Raw genomic sequence first — 22,643 nt, forward strand, 5'->3', positions numbered from 1 at the left:
TAACAGGACATAAAAGTGTCCTTTCAGGGTTTTGAAAAAAACCTCCAAAACCATTGTAGATCCACTCATTTTGTAAAATCCTTTCATGAGGTTATAGTTCAAGGCCTACTACACATGTAAAAAATAAGAAACTTGTAAAATTTCTTATCTTTTGGTCACACCAAGCCTCCAAAGTTGATGGACCAGTACATTTTCATCAAAACAGTCATTTCTTACGTTTTGTGGCATAAAAATAAGATTAGGGATTTTTGTAGGACTTGAGATAAATTCCCTAGTTAACTTCAATGGGTTCGTGATCAGATCATATGATTTCTTCTCACTCACTATTTTTTGTTTTCCCAAAATAAATAGGTACAAAAAAGTTGAATTTTTGCCATTCTGCAAACCTATCATCAAAGTTTCGATATCCACGCTCAATACAAATAATATAGGCATGTTTTCTTAGTTCACTATTGTCCTTTAGGTTCATAAGGAGCCATGGAGCATGTCAAAAGAATATAATATCTCTTACCAAGGGGAATCTTGGGGACAAAGATGAAGTGTTGTATTTAACACTTCATCTTTGTCCCCAAGATTCCCCTTGGTAAGAGATATTATATTCTTTTGACATGCTCCATGGCTCCTTATGAACCTAAAGGACAATAGTGAACTAACAAAACATGCATATATTATTTGTATTGAGCGTGGCTATAGAAACTTTAATGATAGGTTTGCAGAATGGCAAAAATTCAACTTTTTTGTACCTATTTCTTTTGGGAAAACAAAAAATAGTGAGTGAGAAGCAATCATATGTTCTGATCACGAACCCATTGAAGTTGACTAGGGAATTTATCTCAAGTCCTACAAAAATCCCTAATCTTATTTTTATGCCACAAAACGTAATAAATGACTGTTTTTATGAAAATGTACTGGTCCATCAACTTTGGAGGCTTGGTGTGACCAAAAGATGAGAAATTTTACAAGTTTCTTATTTTTTCCATGTGTAGTAGGCCTTGAACTATAACCTCATGAAATGATTTTACAAAATGAGTGGATCTACTATGGTTTTGGAGGTTTTTTTCAAAACCCTGAAAGGACACTTTTATGTCCTGTTAGGTTACCAACCTAGTGTTAAGGGCCCTTTCTGCTTTGAAGCTCTCCATCAGCCGCTCTAGTCTTGCCGCTTTTTGTGACTTTGTCTCTTTTTCCGGGACTTGGGAAAATTCTTTCTTTCCTTTCTTTTGCTTTGGCTGCTCTTCTTGAACAGGCTCTAGCCGTCTTTTCAATCTTGTGGCAACCCTTGGTGCTTTTTGTGGCTCATCTTCTTTGTCTTCTTTGAGCCTCATCCAATCGTTTTGTGACGGGGGGCCAGGCCATCTTCCTTTTGCATGCAATGTTCCATAAATCACCTTAGTGATTAGTTCTCCTGGCACAATATATGTGGGATTCTTGTTACCCATTTTCACTAGGTTGTCATGTATATATGCTGCATAGTTGATTATCTTTGGAGTGCTCTTCATCATTTCACAAGTGAATGTCGTGGCAATTGTATCTGATGGCATTCTATACTTTTGTGGCCGCTTCGTACACATATGGAAGTATTGGTTGTACAACTGACTCATGATTGCCACTTTTAGGTTGGCAATATCTTCAAAAGTGTAGTTACCTTTCTTCTCAATGTACACCTTGACATCATCTCTTCTTTTAGTTACACTATCCCCCTTGTTGGAGAGGTCTAGTGCATCTGCTACAACTTGCTCGGTGATGATTATTTCTGTTTCTGGCCTGCCTTGCAGATCGGTTACTGTGGCCACTCCGTCTTCTTTTATTGTTGTCACAAATTCCCAGAATCTCTTTATGTCAACCCCCGTCGGCATTGCTTCAAAATAGTTTTGGAGATCAATCTTCTCCAAGTACCAGGCTATCTTGCTTCTTACAAACTCATTGAGTTCCCGCGGTAGCATTGGTAGCTCGATCACATTCCCTTCAGTGTCTTTGAACACTCCTTGGTAGATCTTTAGGATGTTGGACTCTAGCAGATCTTCTTGGATCCATGAGCTGGTGGGCTTTAGTGTTCCTTCTAGTATGACGAAGGGCTCCACTTCTTCTAGGTAATCCTTAATGGTCATCCTTTTCTTCTTTGTCGGTGACTTCGCGGATGTCATCGATCATGTTGCCCTGAGTAGTCCGAAGTTAGCGTTTTTTCCATATTAGCTGAGAAACTAAGTTTTAACTATCTAAATGACTTGATAATTGAAAATAAAGCTTAAAAGGAACTTGTGAAACTGTGCATGTGCTCACAGTGCAACTCTAGCCAAAAATTTCCATTTAGACGCCCTACGCGTAGGATGTCTTTTTCATCAGAATTGGTTGATACTTGACATGCTAGTAGTGCATGGCTTATGGAACATGGCTATGTGCTTGGATATGGATTTGGGCATCAAAAAGTGGATTTTTTGGGCTGATTCAAGCTTTAGGTCACGAATTGGGTAGGAAGTCCATAACAGGTGACAAGTGATATCCAAATGGGTTGAAAATTGGTATATGGGCTCATTGCACCATGGTATTGGCTCCCATGATGTCACTCTTTGCAAAGAAGGTCTAAATTATGCTGGAGACATCCTACGCGTAGGATGTCTATTTCATCAAAAAACACCTATTTAGGAAAATAGGGAAAAATTCACACATTTGGGACGATTCTTTGTGTCTCATGGACTTGAGGTAAGGTTGTATTGTACTAGGTTGTTGCACATATGAAAACTGAGATACAATGTTTAGTGGATGCGTATGAGTCTGCAAGATCCAATATGGTCCGTTTTCAACAACCATACTATACACTAGAGTGTTTTTTCACATGTTAGTTTACAAATACACACACACACACACACACACATGCTCATGCACCGAAAATTTTCTTCCCACACATGCTTCATTTGATAAAACAATTAAAATGTAAGTTGCAAGAAAAACTTGGGTGACTAATGTGAAAAAAAACACCAATCATATTGAATAAGATTTCTTGAAGATTACAAAGGTGGGATGCCATTATCAATGTTGATAATGACCATAGCTATGGGTGGACTAATTGGACCCATTGCTAGAAGATTACAAAGTTGAAAGGCAAATGCTAAGCAATCATTCCTCTTCATTTGCATTGACATTTGATGGTGCCTCATGTTCATCAAGTTTCAACTGACTCTCTTTGGCCTTGAGGATTATTGCCTTTGGAATCTTGATTTTTTTAGGAATTCGGCCACCCTTGGGCTTCCATGCCCAAATGATGCAGCTAGTGTCTTCCCAACGTTGAGGATCGTTGATGTTCTCTTTCCAATACTTGTTCCAACAATCCTTGTAAACCTCCACATCACTTGCATTCTTCTTCTTTGAAATTGGTGCCCAGTATTGTATCTTCACTTGAAGATAGGTTTCCGATGAGGGCGAGCTGTTTGAAATGGGGCCTCTAAACCCAAACCAATGGGCCTACCCTCACAAAATGTTCGTAAAGAGGTACGCACACTACCTGGGGCACCACCTTCTTTTGGGAGTGGAGAAGGAAACCAATCAAAATAACATTTGCACTCACCCACTCAAGCAACACACTTTGAGAATCCTTACTCTATGTACACTTTGGACACTTGACACCATCAATGATTATGCAACCCAATGCCATGCATCAAATGTAAATATGCAATTTGTGAAATAGCATTCACCTTCTCCCCATAAGAATACCCATGATACATCCAAACTCCTCTTCTCTCAAGGACTCGTCAAAAATTCATGCACACAAGACCTGCCTCTCAAAAAGCACACAAGAGAATCACCTACATCGAACTAACACACTTTGCATAGAGAGCTCATCTCCATCTATGCGATGCCGTGACACAAATAAAATCACTATGAGAGGTAACCACATGCATATGTAATGAATCAAAAGAGATTTGGAGTGAGAAATTCCTTTAGACCAATTGAATAAGTGTGGAGAAACAAACCAATGGTAAATTGAGAATAGAACACTTACTTGATTTCTCGCAAACCTTTTAAGGGGAGGACAGACGTTGGATAACCATCACGAATTGCGACACTTGAAAGTTTTGAAGATGATTTAATGATCACTAACATAACCATGAGAGAGATCATGATGTATTTAGAAGTTATTGAGGTGCTACAAATGATGTTATTGGGTTGATGGAGTAAGAGATTGTAGAATAGAAAGAGTGGAGGATAGAGTTGCACTTCCTCCAAAGAGGAGGGTTAGGAGGGAGGATGTGAAAGAGGGAGAGTTGGGTTTTTCTCTACTATTGTTCAAGAAACAACATGAAGTTGAAAATATAGGTGTGTGTCATTGAGTCTCTCCAAGGGGGCTATTTGTAGTTGTGTAGGAGTGGGATTATGCTACACTTAATTAGGGTGAGTGATTAGCCCTAATTAAGTGTCCTTTGACCACTCATTGAATATTGAACAGAAAAGGGACTATTTTTTCACCAAAAATATCATTTTAGACCGTGAAGGCTCCATAGGGGTGCATAATGTAGGTGGGCCCCACCATGAGGCCCTACGGGTGGCTCCTGCGGGGTATCTCAACTTGTCTGTATTGGCATTTAGAAAGCATCTTTAGGTTGGTCCCATCACATGCAAGTGACCTTGAACACTCATTGCTTTTCTAGAAGATGAGTAGGGGAAAAATAATATCTCACTCTCTTGATTTACTTGATTTACAGTTCCCTTTTGCTGCGAATCTAACAGATTTACACTATTTTGACCATAACGTTTTACCTGTATCTCGGAATGACATGCTTCAAAAGGAAAATTTGACCTTCTCAACATGTTTGATATTAATTTGGACTATTCTTCATGCCCATGCACCAAGGAATTCAGTTTGGAAGGTCCACACTAGGCTAGGGAACCTTTTGCTTCCAAGTCTTCTTGTATGGACCCTTTGCTTGTATGCATCCAAGGGGAATCATGCTTTTTCAAAAGGCTATGATGCTTAAACAAATAGAGGAGGGCCCAATATTATTTTCTTGTGAAAAGAATATACAATTGGAGTCTTTTTGAAAGGAGAAAAACTATATGTATATTCTTAAGAGATATTGGGCCACCTATGTAGGGGGCATAGAAGACTTGTAGAGATGGACCATAATCTTTGGTAAAGACAAGTAGAGAGCTGATTTCCATGGTAATTTATCTATATGGGATGGAAGATGGATATATTATTTTTCTACTACTAATTCACAAGAGGTAAGAAAGTTTTGGGGTAGATAGTTGGTTATTGTATGCTTACTTTTATTTACAAAGAAAAAAAGAAAAGGGTGGTAATATAAATATATGACTAAGGTTACATTTTTGGGAAGAGTACAATGTATGTGTCGCCAAAAATATTAAACGAAGAGGGGGAATTTACTCTAGATAACTTAATAGCGTAGAAAAATATATACACATATGAGGAAGAGGACGTTGAGTAGGCTGAAAAATATTGCAAAAAGATGGTTACCATTTTATGCCACTCACCGAGTCATTGTTCTAATCAATATCTGTTGCTGCCACTCCTAACCAAATTGGGTAATTTTCATCACATGGTTGCACAAGTACAAAGTCTCCCTTTGCCACATCAAGAGTTGGGTTGAACTCCTCAGCAGGTTTGTTGCGCATTGGACCACAATAGTGGCCCTCTATTATGTCAAGTGCTTCATCTAGACCATCTTCCAATGGAACTTCAAGAGGATGATCTTGTTCATGCATACTCCTTGGCCAAAAGTCATCAAATAAAGTGTTTTCACTTTGTCCAGGGTTTTGCATAGCTTGCATGAGATTATCCCAGTACATAAGAACTGGGTTAATCCACCTAGCATACTCACTTTCATCTCCTTTCTCTTGCAAGTGATCTTTCCACCAACTAACATACTTCTTTATTCCTTCCGTAACTTTCTCACTATCTTTAACATACTCAAAGGGTTCTAATACTTTTGGAACACCTTCAGGAAGCTTGGCTCCGCCTTGGTCATTTCTCTTCCATAACTCTATACCATTTTCGGGTAACCAATCCAAATTTTTAGGGTGCACTTTGTATTGCATCAAAGGTATTCCATCACTCATATAGAACCTAAATTGCAATGGCTTTGAATGACCCACTAAGCTATCTGCTCCATCATGTAAGAACCCCTTTACAAATCCTTTAAAGTCTGCCACCTTTTGTAGGAGAAAAGGTGCTGGATGCATGCTAACACACTCACTGAAGATCTTCATCAAATGTGGAAATGTAAAAATGGCTTGTTTTCTAAGCTTCTCAGAAAAGCGACTGAACAATGCATCAATGTCTTCATGAGTGTGACCAACCATAAGAAATCCAAGTTGTACAGTGTCAAAGACTCCTCATGCAACCAACAATGATAGGTATGCAAACACATATTGATTCTTATTTTCTGAACCACAATTGTCAAGTTGCAACAACAATGTTCTTGGCAACCTCTTGAACCCAAATACATTGCCATCCTCCTGTACATGTGCATTAGCACCAAATATTGATTGCATCCTTGGACAATCATTTCCCTGTCTAGAAGCAAAATTCTCAGTGTCCACATTCACATTTGTGATTAGATCAGTCTTTGCCTCTTCATTCTGAGCACTCTGTTCCTTGCAGTACTGGTTTTTCTCCTTAAGCACTTTCATATGGTGATAGAGAGAAGCTGTAGACAAAACACAATCAAAAAGATTTGTTCGTGGTTCTACACTTGAGTTTTCTAAGCTCAAGTCACCAAAAATATATTTATCTCTTCTTTCTAAGTTTCTTAGACATTTTGAGAGAGATGCAATTGTGAAGTTGGGATCACTCGGCCATAATCCCAATGCAAAGTGACCATAAGTTGTTTGTCCATGTCCATGAGTGAGCATTCCTGTCAAGGATACTGGAAGCCTCTCAACTCCATTGAGAGATTTTGGAATTGGTTTAATTTGTGGTATAGCAGTCTTACTCTGGTCCTTGTCATGTATAATGCACAAGAACTTGGTTGGATTCATTTCTGAAGAGCTCCTCCAAGCATAGTACAGATTTCTACAGCTCATTTGTTGCAACATGTGTGATCTCCTCTGTGCCATGTATCTAGCACGCTCCACCTGATTTTTGGTAGACTCCAGCTTGACCTTTATGGATGTGCAAATGTCACATTTAGAGAATGTGCTTGATTTTGATAAAGTGATTGTCTTGAAGACTGTGTTCCACAACCTTGAGAATGTTGGCTGTGACAATATTTTGTATTCCATTGTGACAAGTGTGTCGTTTACTTCCCGCAAAATGTCCACTTGTTTGTACATTGTTGGTAGAACACGATGAGTTTCTTGAGTGCCATGCATGGTTGTCCTTGACTTATGTGGCATTTGATCTGCATTATTATCTATGAAGCCTTGTATGAGTGCTTTTGCCATCTCAACATGTGTCAAGCTCTTCCTTATTATTCCAGTGTTTCCATGATTTCCATTGCATGCTCCATCCAAGAGTTTTTTACGCAGCCTATAAAATGTTGACTTTCCTATTCCATGCATTACATACCTTCTTTCCATCAAAAGTAAACTCAAAGCATTCCTCTTCTTGATCTTTTCTATGAGCCATGCTCATACAATCCAATACAAATGTGCATCGACTAGTGTAGCTTTGTCCCCAAAAGTCTGCCCTCGCTTGCATGATTTTGGATCTGTTTCCAATCTGGCAGCATCGCATCTCACAACAATCAATTGTTGCAACTTTGTGAATGTTTGCAGCATCACATTGTTTGTTGAAAGCATGAGCATTACCCCCCTTTTTTTTAGGCCTAACTTTATGTACATAACTCCTTTTCTTACCTGTCCCATCTCTTATATCATACTCACCGGCAATGGCATCCTGCTCTCTATCATTTTGAGTATGAAGAAGAAGACCTAGTTCCGTACTGGTGGTACCTTCTTCAAAACTAGTTTCAGTGTTATTATGTATGCCATCATCCTCATAGTCATCACTGGAAGAATATAAGCTGTCAAGGGAATCTCCCGTTTCTTCCATGAGGAAATCTTGAATACCCTCAATGGCGGAAGAGGATCCAGTGTCTTTGATCAAGGGCTCACCATTCTCAAATGTGAGCTGCCTAATAGGCCAGCTTACCAAATTCAAACTTGAAATATCACTTTGATGTGGATGCATTGTTGGACGGGATAGACTCACACACCCATGAAGTGCATGCAAACACTACCTAGATCAACATAATGTCAATCGAGGACACAGATGACACGATAGACACACGGAGGAAATCTCTTAAGCTTGTCAGGCTGAGACCATCCTACACATACAACACTCTGGAAGGCCAACTAAACCACAATCAAGAACCTCACTGCTCTCAACTACACCACCTAGCCACATACACACATGCTAAAGGTAACTCGCCTAATCATGCCAGATTCGTACGAAACTTAAGGAACACCATCCCCTCACTAGGATACACCTGTCCCTAAGCTTCTACACTCAAAACCCTCACTCAAAACCCTTATGCGGAAAACGCGTAGGATGACAGAGCCGAATTTTGAAAGTGACCGAAACTGAAATTTATGAGTACCTATGCGTAGCTTATGTCGCCACGATTCTATAGACTACCAGCACGCAGAAAACATACATCGTTTGATACACTTACGGCCACAAATAGCTCGTAGATGCGTCGGCGTGTGCGCTTCGTCTCGCGTGGAATTCTTGGCATCGTCGCGTAGCTCTCCTCGAGCCTACAACAATGGTGCAGTCGGATCTCCAATGTGTTGAGAGAGCCGGGCGTAGCGAGAGGATGAAGCTTACACTCACTCTCTTTCTCTCTCACACACAGTAGACGACAGCACTCAAGTTTGATTATGATTAAAGTTGTTGAGATGTAGAGAGAAAGAGAGAGAGAGATGAGACAAGAGACACACCATATACGCTCCCAAAGACTGATTCATATTGAGGACAAAATACAAATATATAGGTGAGACCAAGTTGAGTAGAGTGAGCCATATATAGCTCCAACACCCCCACTCAAACAAAGGTCTCTAGCTTTGGATGAAAAAACCCTTGGGGAGTTCAAGGGAAAAACCCAAGCCCCTATACAATGTGAAAATATGAACCATCGATGATGATGTGAAAGTGAATTGTGCATCTATGTACAAATATTCAAGTGACTTAGAGATCACAATGTGCAAATGTGGAGTGTGCATAGTGCATGGTACCTAAAAGATTACAATGTCATATGTACAAAGCTATTACAATAGCAAAGAAGCTAATCTAGAAAGAGTGAGGTCGAAGCAACTCCAAGCTCCGAGCGCAAGAGGATGAAACGTGGCTCGTTGAGGCCTTTGGTCAAAATGTCTACAATCATCTGGTCACTTGGACAGTGTTCAACCATAATGGTTCCTTTGTGTACTTCATACCTGACATAATGATAATGGATAGCAATGTGCTTTGACTTATTATGTTGAACATAGTCTTTTGCAAGACTAATAGCACTTTGGTTGTCACACCGCAAGGGTGTGCTAGAAAGAGGAGAGTGACCAATATCAACCAGCATTTGTCGAAGCCAAATCAACTCACGAGCTGCAAGTGATGCCGCAACATATTCTGACTCAGTCGTAGAAACTGCAACACAACGTTGTTTCTTGCTAGTCCAAGAAACAAGACAACCATTTATAAAGAAGCAATTTCCACTAGTAGATCGCATAGATAAATGTGAGCTTGACCAGTCTGCATCTGTGTAACTCAAAAGAGAAAGAGATTGCATAGAATCCGATGTGAGTTGTCGTCGATAGACTAAACCAAAATCTGTAGTGCCTTTCAAGCATTTCAACACACGCTGTGCAGCAGACCAATGCTTAAGAGAAGGACATGCAAGATGTTGTCCAAGATAATAAGCAGCAAACAGAATATCAGGACGAGTGTTCATGCCAACAAACTGAAGACATCCAATCAAGTTAGCATAAGGTTGATTTGTGACAAGTTGACCGCCATTGTCAGAAGTGTTCTTCGTAGAGCTCGCAAGACAAGGTGTGTTGGCTGAATGTGTAGATTCCATACCAAATTTTTGAATAGTATCTGCAATAAACTTTGACTGTCAAAGGAATAAAATACCTTTTATACGGTTCCATGGATTTGAATGCCAAGACACGAGTGAATCTCTCCAAGATCCACCATATCAAATGCAGAAGACAATAACTTTTTCACTTGCTGAAGAAATCCCAAATCATTGGAAACAAGGATGGTATCATCCACATAAAGAGCAAGAATCACAAAACTGCTACCTTGGCGTTTTATGTATAAGTTGGGGTCTGACGAGCAAGAGATGAATCCTTTAGAGGTGAGAAAAAGATCAAATTTTGTATACCAGGCTCGCGAAGCTTGTTTGAGACCATATAGTGCCTTATGGAGTTGAGCAACAAGGTCTTCTTTACCTGGAATAACAAACCATTCTGGTTGTTCCATATAAATTTTCTCTTCCAAGTCACCATTAAGAAAAGCAGTTCGCACATCCATTTGATGAGCTTCTAAATCAAATTGAACAGCAAATGCCAATAAAACTCGAACATTTGTAATGCGAACAACTGGTGAAAAAGTCTCTTGATAATCAACACCAACTACTTGGGAGTAACCTTTTACAACTAAAAGCGCCTTGAACTTGTCAAAAGATCCATCTGCTTTTACTTTTGTCTTATACACCCACTTACATTTAATAGCTGTACGACCAGGAGGTAATTCAGTTAGTATCCATGTACCTTTAGAGATAAGAGAATCGTACTCTGCTTCCATAGCCTCTTGCCATTGACCCTTTTGTGGTGAAGAGATAGCTTCATCATAAGTAATGGGATCTTCGGAAGTAGAAAAAGCATTATCAGCAATATCGTCATCATAAACATGACATGAGCCATGTTCAAAATCAATCGGCAGATCAACAAAAATATCAATATCATCATTGGCAACATTCGGAATGGATGGTTGTGAAGAGGAAAGTTGCTCTATAGGAAGAGTTTCATCTTCTGAAAGAAATGGAAAAGCTTGAAGCAATGATTTAGTGTCATCAGAATCATCCATGGACCATGAGCCTCCCATAAGCTGTTCGTCAAAAGTAGCATCACGATTCACAATTACTTTCTTGGAGGAAGGGTCATAGAATTTGTAGCCTTTGGAAGTGTCAGAATATCCAATAAAAATAACTTTAAGACCAGGAGCATCAAGCTTTGTTCGTGTTTCTTTGGGAATATGAATATAAGCAATACATCCAAAGGTTCGAAAATGAGATACAGAAGGAATGTCACCTGTCCATGCTGTGATGGGTATCTTACAAGAGGGTGCAGTAGTAGGAAGATGATTCTGAATAAATACTGTTGTCAAAGTAGCTTCAGCCCAAAAAACACGAGATAAACCAGAATGAATCAGCATACATCTTACAACATTGAGAATAGTGCGATTCTTTCGTTCAGCAACACCGTTCTGTTGAGGCGAATATGAAATAGTGCGTTCATGATGAATTCCACTGTGAGCACAGTAACTCACAAACTCTCGAGAAACATATTCGCCTCCATTGTCACTACGAAGCTTCTTAAGGCGACGACCAGTTTGAAGTTCCGCAGCCTTGTGGAATTGTTTGAAAACAGATAAGGCTTCATATTTTTGTCTAAGTAGAAATACAGTCGTATACCTTGAGAAATCATCAATGAAAGTAATGAAGTAGCGATATTGTGATCTCGAAGAAGGTAGAGGTCCACATATATCAGTATGAACAAGATCCAATATGTCATGAGAATGAGTTGTATTTGAAAGAGGAAAGGGTTTGCGATTGTGTTTCCCAAGAGCACAAAATTCACAAATTCCCATATGAGGATGGGCTTTAAGATCCATGCCATGAACAAGATCACGACGTTAAAGATCAATGAGTTTTGAGAAATCAGCATGAACAAAACGGTGATGCCATACTTTGCAATCATGATCACCTGGAGCAGTGAAAACATTTGCTACAGCATCGTTGAGAGAGAGTTCAAACAAATTACCATTTCGAGGAGCAGTGGCTATAGTCTGTCCATCTTTCTCAATTCGGCATTTGGTATGATCAAATCCAACAAACAGACCAAGATCAACAAGTCTAGCAACTGAAAGAAGATTTCGTTGAAGATCTAGTACATGTAATACTCCTTGCAAAATTCAAGTGGAAGAAGATAAGGTACCAATATATAAGTCTCCAATACCCTTTACTTGACAAGTAGTATCATCAACAAGATAAACAACACGTTGAACTGGCAGTGGATGATAGTTATGGAGCCACTTAGACTGATATGTCATATTTCCTGTAGCACCAGAATCGACAATAAAAAGTGATCCATCGTGTACATGAAGTATTCTGTCTGGAGCAACTAAACATAGGACGCACCTTGTTTCTGGTACAATGTTGTTTCGATGTTCAGTAGCATATGCTCTATTCCGATCTGTGTCGAATCGACGCTTATAGCACATATGAGTGGGATGATCAGATCGTCCACAATATTCACAAGAAGAAGAAGAAGAGTCTCTAGATAAACGTGGTTGTTTTGTGGTAATATTGTGTTCTTCATCATATTGACGTACCCAACAATCATCTTCAGTATGGCCATTTCTGTTGTAGTAAGAACATTGCTTATTAGGAAATTTGAGACAAGAGAAAATATTACCGCGACGGCCACCTCTGCGGTTTCCTCATTGAAATGGGCGCCTTCGAGCATAAAAAGCCCGTTCCATCTGTTGTGACTCAGTCTCCTCGTGTGAAATCATAGCTGTATCATGACTAGCATTACGACGTTCTTGACGTTGAGAGTATTCAATTGAAGACATGCAGACTTGGTCGAAATCAAGACCATCTTTATTAGAGAGAATAGTAACAATGTTATCATAAGAAGAGTCCTTCACCGTATCAAGGAGAAGTGTAATCAGTTGCTTTTGTGGAACAGGATCACCGGCAGCAGCAAGTTGATTATTAATAGATTTGAAAGATTCAATATGTCCTGTCATGGCAGTACCAACTTCATATTGTAACTTGTTAAGCAACCCTCTCAAATAAAGTATTTCTGTGACAGATTTCTTCTGAAAGTTTTCAATAAGGTACTTCCATACGACGTGGGAAGTAGGTAGTTCGTACATATCAAGCAAAAGGGAATCAGTAAGAGCAAAAAGAATATACCGACGAGCTGCTTTATCACGTCGTTGCCAATCCGTATAGGCAACATTCTAATCTTCAAATATAGGTCCTTCAGTGATAAGCACGTTATCATTATCCGTATCAACAGGCTGAAGCGGACCAACACGATTTCCAAGAACAACATCGGAGAGTTCATCGCCTTCAAGAATTAACAACATCTTTGCTTTCCAGGCTGGAAAACCTTGACCTTGGAAAGGAGGAACAGAACGCTGGCCAGAAGGAACGCCGTTGACAAGAATATTCATAGCCATATCTTGTTGCGAGAAGACATATAAGATAAGATCGCACAATTTGCACACCATATATGGTGAAGGCCGCAATTGAGAATGAGAGAGATATGAGGACTGCGTTCTGTCAACGATAAACGTAAGAAGGATGCTCAAGGAACTTCCAAAGATGTGAGAGACGTCACCCAAAAAGGACAGGGTAAAGGAGACGTTAATAATAAAAGAGTCCTCAAAATAGAGTGGCGTGAGACGCAAGATTGACGGCCACAATACGAATAGAAAAAAGCTAAATCTTCTCGAAAAAGTTAACGCCAAAATAAGAAAAACGATCGCGGACGCTTCACGAAGAAGTAGGACGAAGAAAGCTGCATCAAGCTCAATTGCAGTAAAAACAGCATAACTTTCTGTTGCGAACTCCGATTGACGCAAACCTAGAACTCAAATCGAAGAGCTCGAGTAGACAAACATGTTTTGGATGAAAAGTGCTTTTCTCATTTCTCCAAATTTTGAGCAGAACAGCAAGAAAAATTGAGATGAAGTTCAGGGTGTCATCAACAAGAAAACGTAATCAACGATTAGATTGATTAGCAATAAACGTCACAAAAAACACTAATCATATTCTTCTTAACACAAAAAAACCACAGTTAACAAGAATCAATGCTCAAAAATAAAATTTGTAGCAATTTTTGAATCTTACATGCAAATCGCATACACATACTATTTTGTCACCATGAATTGAATCGGCGCATGATCAATACTACTCTGATACCATGTTGATATGTAGAGAGAAAGAGAGAGAGACGAGACAAAAGACACACCATATACGCTCCCAAAGACTGATTCATATTGAGGACAAGATACAAATATATAGGTGAGACTAAGTTGAGTAGAGTGAGCCATATATAGCTCCAACAAAAGTCCCTTTACAAAATGACCTAGGTACCTTATATACTAAGGCTACCTTAGGTTTAACCAAAAATGGGGTTGAAAGGGTCAAATGGATTTGTATTTACAATCTGGAAGTGCCATTGCACCCCGGCTTCTGAAACTAGAATAACTACTCATTACAAATGACGTTTATATCCATAATCCGCAGCATTTCATAACTCGCAAAAGATAAGACTTTGGTACAAAACTTGAGTTATGTTGTGTTGTTGACCCAGCAGTCAACATTCCCCCCTTCCGCGTTCATGTCGTCCTCGACATGACCTGATTGTCGATGGTGATGTGGTCTTTGCTTTCGTTTTGGCTTCATCTGTTGCACTACTTGTAACTTTGTCGAACCACAACAAGAACTATGATCCATTAGAGCGAACTTCTATCATCGTAACCATTCATCTTTTGAGATCCTCTGATTACTTTTATGTCTTCTCTTCTTCATTGGTAGCTTCTTTGTTCTTGTGCAATCATGTTGTTAGTGTTGTCTGCAGCTTGTCATTGTAGGCCATTCTTCGACTCGCCATTGAGAAGAAGTATGTTATGATCTGAAATTGGTGCTCCAATTCATTTGTCAATTGATTTGAGTAGCATTTCCTTATTGTTGATGTAGAAGGAATATGTACAAGAGGATGGTGATAGGTGTCTTTAGATTAGGGTCTAAAACCTAGATGACCAAAGGAAAAAAACCCAGTGGAAAAAAATGCCTTTGTTATACGCTCTTATTGGAGTTGATCATTTGAACATGAAGTATATGTTCATGAAACGTGAGTGCTTGGGTGAAACACGGAAAGAGTGCCTGATGCAAGTGCCAATTATGGGACACTCTATATGCATATGAGAAATTTGTCAACAAAATCATGCAATGTGAAAGAAGGAGATGATGGGTGTTTCGAGGAATAAATGTAGCACATGTGACATCAAAAGATGTTTAAATAGCTTCCACCTTTCCAAGAAGGGTTTTCGATGTAGAAGTTTCTCCACTCGTATCTCACTGTGCTCAGTACGTGAGTGTCTTTTGGACCTTCTCCTTCACTTCACCAGACGTAAGTACTTAGACTTCGACTCTTTTGCTCACCTATACCAGCATGAGCGACACAACGTATATATGCTCAAGTCTTCCAGCTTGAGCAGTACCTAGAATAGCTAAGACGCTTAGACCACAGAGAATATTACTTGAAGCTTTGGGACTAACACCTCACTCATTTTGTGGCGTAGCTACTCGACTCTGACTTGTATGACTTGTCGGTTGCCTGTTGAAACTGCTTTGTGACAAGTTCTTCGGCTGTTGTAGTGGCTGCTGAGACATACTTCGTGAAGTTTCATTGTTTCCATGTACCTTCTTCTCTTTGTAGTGCTCAGGCCTCTCGTCAGTCTTTTCTTCATGTGGATTATGGATTTTTTAATTTTTTTCTTAATAATAAACAAAGAAAATCTTAAAACAACTCAAAAAAAATAAAAAAATCATTCAAATAGAAATCTAAATTCTATGTACACTATACACATGTCCCTAGGGGCTCATATATGGATTTTGTCCCCATACTCCTCTGTAACACTACTATGAGGGCATATACTCTAAATTTCGTCAAAAAATTATCACAATAAAAAGCAAAAATTCAATGCATCTCACAAAACATTGCCCTTTTATAGTCAAAATGTTAGGTCCGCATTCAGAATGCCTCCCCCCTTCCTATTTGGAGTCATCCTTTACGACAGGGTATCGCAAAGGATATGTGTGGTGCTTGGGCAATTAAAAATTGTGCCTATGCAGGACTTGTAATGTAGCCCTATTATGCATACATAGTCAATGCATGGAAAAGATTTATGTTGTGCAAGATGTGGGTATAAGCAATTTGCTTATTGGCATTTGTTGGCGAGGCTTCCTATTCTAAGCATTATAATGGTCTTTGAAGCTCCTGTATCATTGCTTGATTGAAGAGACTTTCTCTCTTCTAGCTGTACTGTAATCGTAGGAAGAATTGTAAGAATTCAAGCGGCGATGCACTGACAGCAGTTTTGTTGATCTTCTTTGGGAACCATTTCTTTGCGATGATTGGCTGTTTTGTTGCTGACGCTTGTTTGGGAACCCATACTTGCCCGTGCTTCGTTTGTGTTTGAAGAGACTTCTTTGGGATCCACCTTTTTGTGTGTGAGTCGACAGTGGTCTTTGCTTCAGCCCTTGTACGCTTGGTTGGTGACGGGATTCAGGATTTGAAAATTGATACTATGGTTGTTTGGGAGTCCAAATGAATTCCTGACTTTTTTGTGCTTGAATCAACTTCTTTGGAGCCCAAACCTGAGTTGTGAAAGCTTGCAACTTTGTGATATTCTTACCCGTTCATGCACGCTTCCCTTGTTTTTGTTCTGGTGTTGGATCTTGTGATTTATCATTAGAGATCTTTGTCTTCTTGATCCATATCTATTTTTGGCCGATCTGGATTTTTGGTATCCAGATTTGTCGAGCTTTTTGTCTTTGACTTGTTGTCCTGTTCTTTTGACCTGTCATGGTTGTTGTTGCTGAAGGGGTTGGTGATAGTGATGGCCTGAGTTGATGATAGGGGATGTCGTAAGATTCATCACTATCGCTACTATCCTCAGCAAGGTTGACTTCTTGTACTTTCCCTTTATTTTTTGGCTGGTAGTGGAAAGTTACTGTCTATTTGCTCGTGGGTGGTAGTTTCTTGGAGGACTTTTCTAGCCCATTGATTAAATCATTGTTAGCTCGTTTCTCTGGTCGTATTCCTCCTAGCTGAGTCTTTGCATCCTTATTAGGAGCCATGTATGAGGATGCTTGTGGTGGCTATGTCTTCACCGAAGACTTTGTAATCCACTTTTGATGCACTTTATTCGTGTAGCGATGCCATTGATTCCCGGGTCGTTGATCTTCTTGAAGTTTGAAGTGTTCTACAGAGTCATAGAACTCGTCGTCTTCTTCATCATTTGATTCTCCACATTTCTTTGTGTGCTCCTTATTTCGAGAGCTTGTTGATGTTTGGTTCTCTTTGTTTTCCTGGATTACACTCACTGCAAAATAAGGAACGACATCATAGCCATTTTCATCACAAAACTTTGTTGTGGGAGCATCCTCCACGGTGCACACGTCCACAGTAGTCAAGATGTGTTCCCATCCAAAAGGCTCTAACTCTTCTTCAGGAAATGGTTATGGGATATAGTCCTTATCCTCTATAACCCGCTCTAGGATACATTCCTCATGTTTCAAGCTACCACATTGTGAAGCTCCACACATCCACAGTTCTTTAGGCTTACCTAACCAAGCTAGAAGTTCTGATCCTGCTCCTGTGGCGGAATCAAACTCCTCAACCAGTGTTCTCGTCACATCCCTATAGCTATGGTCCCTCAAGTTTATCTTTGTTATGGTCTCCATATGTCTCAGGTATATATGGTCTAACCCCAATCTTGGACCATTTTCAATTGTCGCATGAATGGTCTTCCCAGAATGATGTCATAGTTGTTCTTCTTGCCAAAGTCAACAACAGCAAAAGTGTGTTCATATTCAATGCCACAAGAAGTAACAAGTACTTTTTCTAGCAGTCGTAGGGGCTTTTCCTTGTGTCCTTCTGCAAGCTCCATGGTCATTCGTGTGGATATCAAGGCAGTTTTTCCCCATTTTTTACAAACCTCTTTGGTTGCAATGGCCACACCAGCTTCACTGTCAAGGATTGCCATGGTTTTTACACCATTGAATTCCAAAGGAAGGGTGGTGTTTCCATCTTCTCCCTCGTAATACTCGCCCACCTTGTTTAATGGCACTGGCCTAGTATTTAGTTGAGGCATTTCAAGCTCTTTGATGCCTTCCTCGATTTGAGTCATTGGGGTTTTTACACCAAGTTTCTCTAGACATTTACCCTCATTAGCCCACATGTTTGGTCTTATTCTGAGCAACTCGGCTAACATTATTGTATAGGTGACTAGGGTAGATAGAATATCTACTAGCCCCTTTGAATAGATGGCCTTGTTAGGAGACAGTCTCTTTGATGGGACTGCAACCACCTCTGACTTGGTCTCGTACTCTCCCATGTAGGACGGTAGTGTTCTTAGCGAATGGGGTTCATAGATTGTACAGATCTTTTGTCGCCCCAACACGATTGCACGTCTAGATTCATTTGAGATCCAGTCTCAAATTCCTCTATCGGTGGTAGAAACACAGCTCGTTCATCACTAGTCTTGTCTACTTGTCTTCTTAGGTCATCGGCTTCATTGGCCTCTCTGATTTGTTTCCACAATTCGTCAAGACCATCTATCTCTTTACAATCCTCAGGTATAGCTTGGTGAAATCCCTCGAAAGAGTTATCCATGGTATTCAGCACTATCCTTGGTTCTAATGCTGGGTCTTTGAGTTTTGGTCTGTGCTCATGACTAGAATCTGGCTCTTTTAGTTCCTGGTTTGGTGGGATTGCTTGTGTAGGCATGACACGGATCACATCCTCAGGTTTTGCAATTGGTGGTTCTAGTAAATCTTGGGCTGTTTGAATCATTTTATGGCACATTTCAAACCTTTGCTTTTCTAGTTCTGTATAGGGATATGTCATTCACCTGTGTTCTTGGGTTTGGTTGTTTTTGAGCCTCGCATCATAGGCTTTCAAGAGGGCATCTAATGTCTCATTAACCTTCTCTACCAACACAGATCCTCCTGAACTAGCACTTCTGTGGATGGTTCTTCTAGAGGTTTAACCATCTGTGTAAGAGAAGGTGCCTCCTTTTCCTCATGTTTTTTTATCTTCTCCTCAGCTTCTGTAAGCTTCTCAGCTAGGGATTTTTTCTCTCGTTCCCTACGTGCTTTTATCCTAGTCTTTCTAGCTTTCCAACTATTTCGTTTGCTCTTGGTTTTCTGACTAGGTGCGTCTGTCTTTGGTCCATCATCTGTCTTTGGACTCGTGTCACTTTCCGTGTTCTTTGTCTCTGGATTCTCATCAGCTTTCTTTTGAGCTTGTGCTCTCATAACCACTTGAACTGGTACGACATTTTCATTTTCTGAGCTACTAGGTAGCTGAACAATCCCTAATACATTTGTCATGATTTTCCTGATTTGGTTTGGTTTTTTCGGGCAATCGGGGATCAAGTGAGTGATGCCACACTCAAGACAATAGGCATTTACTTCAGTGATCTTCGTATGAGGACATTGTTTGACCAAGTGGTTGTCACGACTTTTGTGACAATCTATCTCTGGTTGAGGAGATGATTTTAGCATTTCCTCTTGGCTATAAGCAAGCTTTGTCCTAAATAAGCCGCTATTTGAAATGAATCTCAATGTCCTTTTGTCCATTTCATACCTTCTTTCTTTCGACTAAAACCCAGGAGGTGGAGGTTGTACCGGCCTCACCACTCCATGTGTTTCTCTCACATTTTGTTTCTCCGAAGGGTAGTACCCACTTTGGTTGCTACACCACATTGTAGTTGGTACTGGCGTTGGTTTATTTGATGCTTCCATCATTGGAATGTATCTCATGTCTACCTGCATTCTAGCACCTGGCAGCGGAGGTTGTTGTCCTAAGACAAGCTGTGGCCTTAAAACTCCTACTGGTCCTGACGCATTCCCCGTAATGTATCTAGGTGGAGTAGGTGCTTCTAGAACAGGTTGTACATACCTTTCCCTAGCATTTTCCATGCTATAATAGCACTCTTCCCTCGTATGGTTCGTCCATTTTCTCTCAATTTCACACCACTTCGGCTCTCCCGAATCAAACCTTACAAGAGGAATCAACCTCTTGACCAAGTCGTCCATAAGCTTTTCTTGATCAATAAGTGCCGTTGGCATGTCAATAAACTCACTTATCTGTGAAACACTATGCTGAGAGGATGTGTCATCTCCTTGACTCTTTAAGTCCTTTTCTTTGTATGCCTCACAGTTATTCACTAGATAAAGAGATTCTTTGATCAACTCGTTTAGCGTCATCCTCCTTATCATATGTAGATCCTTCTGAAGGCCCTCATCTCTCATTCCCTGGATAAAGATCAGCATTAGTCGTGCTTGCGTAGGTAATTCCGCTCTCGGACAGAGATTAACATATCTCTTGAGCCATAATGATGCTTTGCGTACTCATTCATCCTCTTTCTGTTTGAATCTATGGATTTGCGAGACCGTGTTGTGAGCAATATCTTTTGGCGAGAATTCTTCAATAAACTCCTCAAACAGCTCATCTAGGGTCTCAAAATCCCATTTTTCCACCGAGTCGAACCATGTAGCTGCATCATCTTCTAGAGTCAATCCAAGTCCCACAAACTGTGTCGCAAAATCTGAAACTTCCTCTGCTCTAATAACTCTTCTCAAAGTTGCTACATGATCTCTCGGATCTTTATCTCCGAAGTATTTTCTGTTTCCCATTTCTAGACTTGGGATGGTCTAACTCGTGGATTGTCTACAAGTCTAACCAGAGACTCTCCCAATCCTTCTCTCGTTATCGCTCTTGAAGGGAATCCTGGTGGCTCTCTTCTTGAATTTCCTTGAGGAATTCTCGTGTTTGGTGGAGGCATTTGTGGTCCTTCATTGACTAAATATCCACCTCTTTCTAGTACAGTCTGTAGGTTTGTGCTTTCTACAACTCTGTATTCTCGTCCATACTTGTCGACAACTATAGATCTCCATTGACAGTCGACTCTGTATGTGTAGACATATAAGAGCTTGTAATCCATTATCTCTTCTAGGTATGGATCTGAGCACCTATAAAGATTGACCTCATTGTCGTCAATGTATCTATACAGTCCTTCACTCTCATGACCAATCATCCAAACTCTCTCAACAAGATGGATTTTTATCAATTGCAAGTTTGGAAGATCCATTGTGGGAGGATATTCCTCTATCGTCGAGATCTCCAAGCTTGTGTAAGTTGCATTTGAATCTAGGGTAGACATGATTTCTGGGCTTAAGAGCTTTTGCTTGGTTCAAGTAGACTGAGTCCACTGTGTTCAAGTGCTTTGGTTAGGGAAAAGTCGAAACTATGCCCAAAACCGCAACCGTTTCGTCACAATTCTGGCAAATTGTCGCTTTTAGACACCCCTGACTTCCGGATGAATTTTGAGGCCTCAAAAGATGTTTTTTTCAAAATTGAACTCTCAGGCTACGTTTTGATATTAAAACGTTTCCAATCCGATACCGTTTGTGAAAGTTATGGCCAAAACAGTGAATTGCAGTTTAGACTGGTCAAAATGAGTCCAAATTCAATTTTAAAAAAGGATTTGGGATCTCTGTGAGACTGTGAACACTCCTGTATGGTCAAAAGTCCAGCTGGACCCTAAAACTGGCCTAGAGACATCCTACGCATAGTATGTCTATATGCCTAGAATTTAACAAAATTTGGTCCAGAGACTCCCCTTAAGTCCAGCAACACAATGGTATGCTCAGAATTTCATTTGGATTTAAAATTGGCCTTGAGACATCCTACTTTTTACTCAGAATGACTTGAAATTTTCACCCCAGCTTCTCCTTGATGTGCTGATCACAGTGGTGTGCTCATAAGTTGGTTTGGAGTCCCAAATCAAGCTGGAGACATCCTACGTGTAGGATGTCTAACTGCTCATATTTTTTCCAAACTTGATCCCAAGATTCTCCTAGTGCTCAACAACACAACGGTATGCTTAGAATTGAATTTGGATGCCAATAGGTCAAGATTTGGGCTGTAAGAGCTTCTAGTGCACTCCAAGAGTAGGATGTCTGACAATTCTTGTCTTTGCTTGGTAAATAGGCCAAACAAGGTCCAAATTCACTTTTGAAAAAAGTTCCGGAATCCTTGAGACACTGGGAACCTCCCTATATGGCCAAAGTAGAATTTTGACCACTTTATGACCCTTGAGACATCCTACGCGTAGGATGTCTTTTTGCTCTGTTTCAGCTCAAACTTGCACTGTAGCTTCCCCTTGATGTGCTTAACTCACAACTATTTTTACTTTTTGATTCTGACACCTATAGGTTGGTCAAATGATCAAGAATCTGTTCCAAAAGCCTGATGTCTGTTCTGATGAATTCCTAAGTGAAATCAACTCCAAATTGGACCAAATTTGACTAGGAGGCTTGCCTAAGGCTATACAACATCCTGCTATGTCCACAGTTTGAATTTGGCCTCTAAATCATGCCTTAGATATCCTACGCGTAGGATGTCTAACTGCTCAGAATTGCCCCAAATTTGAACCACGGACTCTCCTTAAGGTGTTGATCACTGTGGTATGCTTAGAATTAAGTTTGGAGTGCAAAATCACACATATGACATCCTACGCGTAGGATGTCTTTTTGGCTTGTTTGACCCGAGACTTGACCCAAAGCTTCCCCTTGATGTCAGCAACCCAGTGG

Source organism: Adiantum capillus-veneris, chromosome 9, assembly GCF_014529385.1.
Source record: "Adiantum capillus-veneris isolate H3 chromosome 9, ASM1452938v2, whole genome shotgun sequence".
NCBI lineage: Eukaryota > Viridiplantae > Streptophyta > Polypodiopsida > Polypodiales > Pteridaceae > Adiantum > Adiantum capillus-veneris.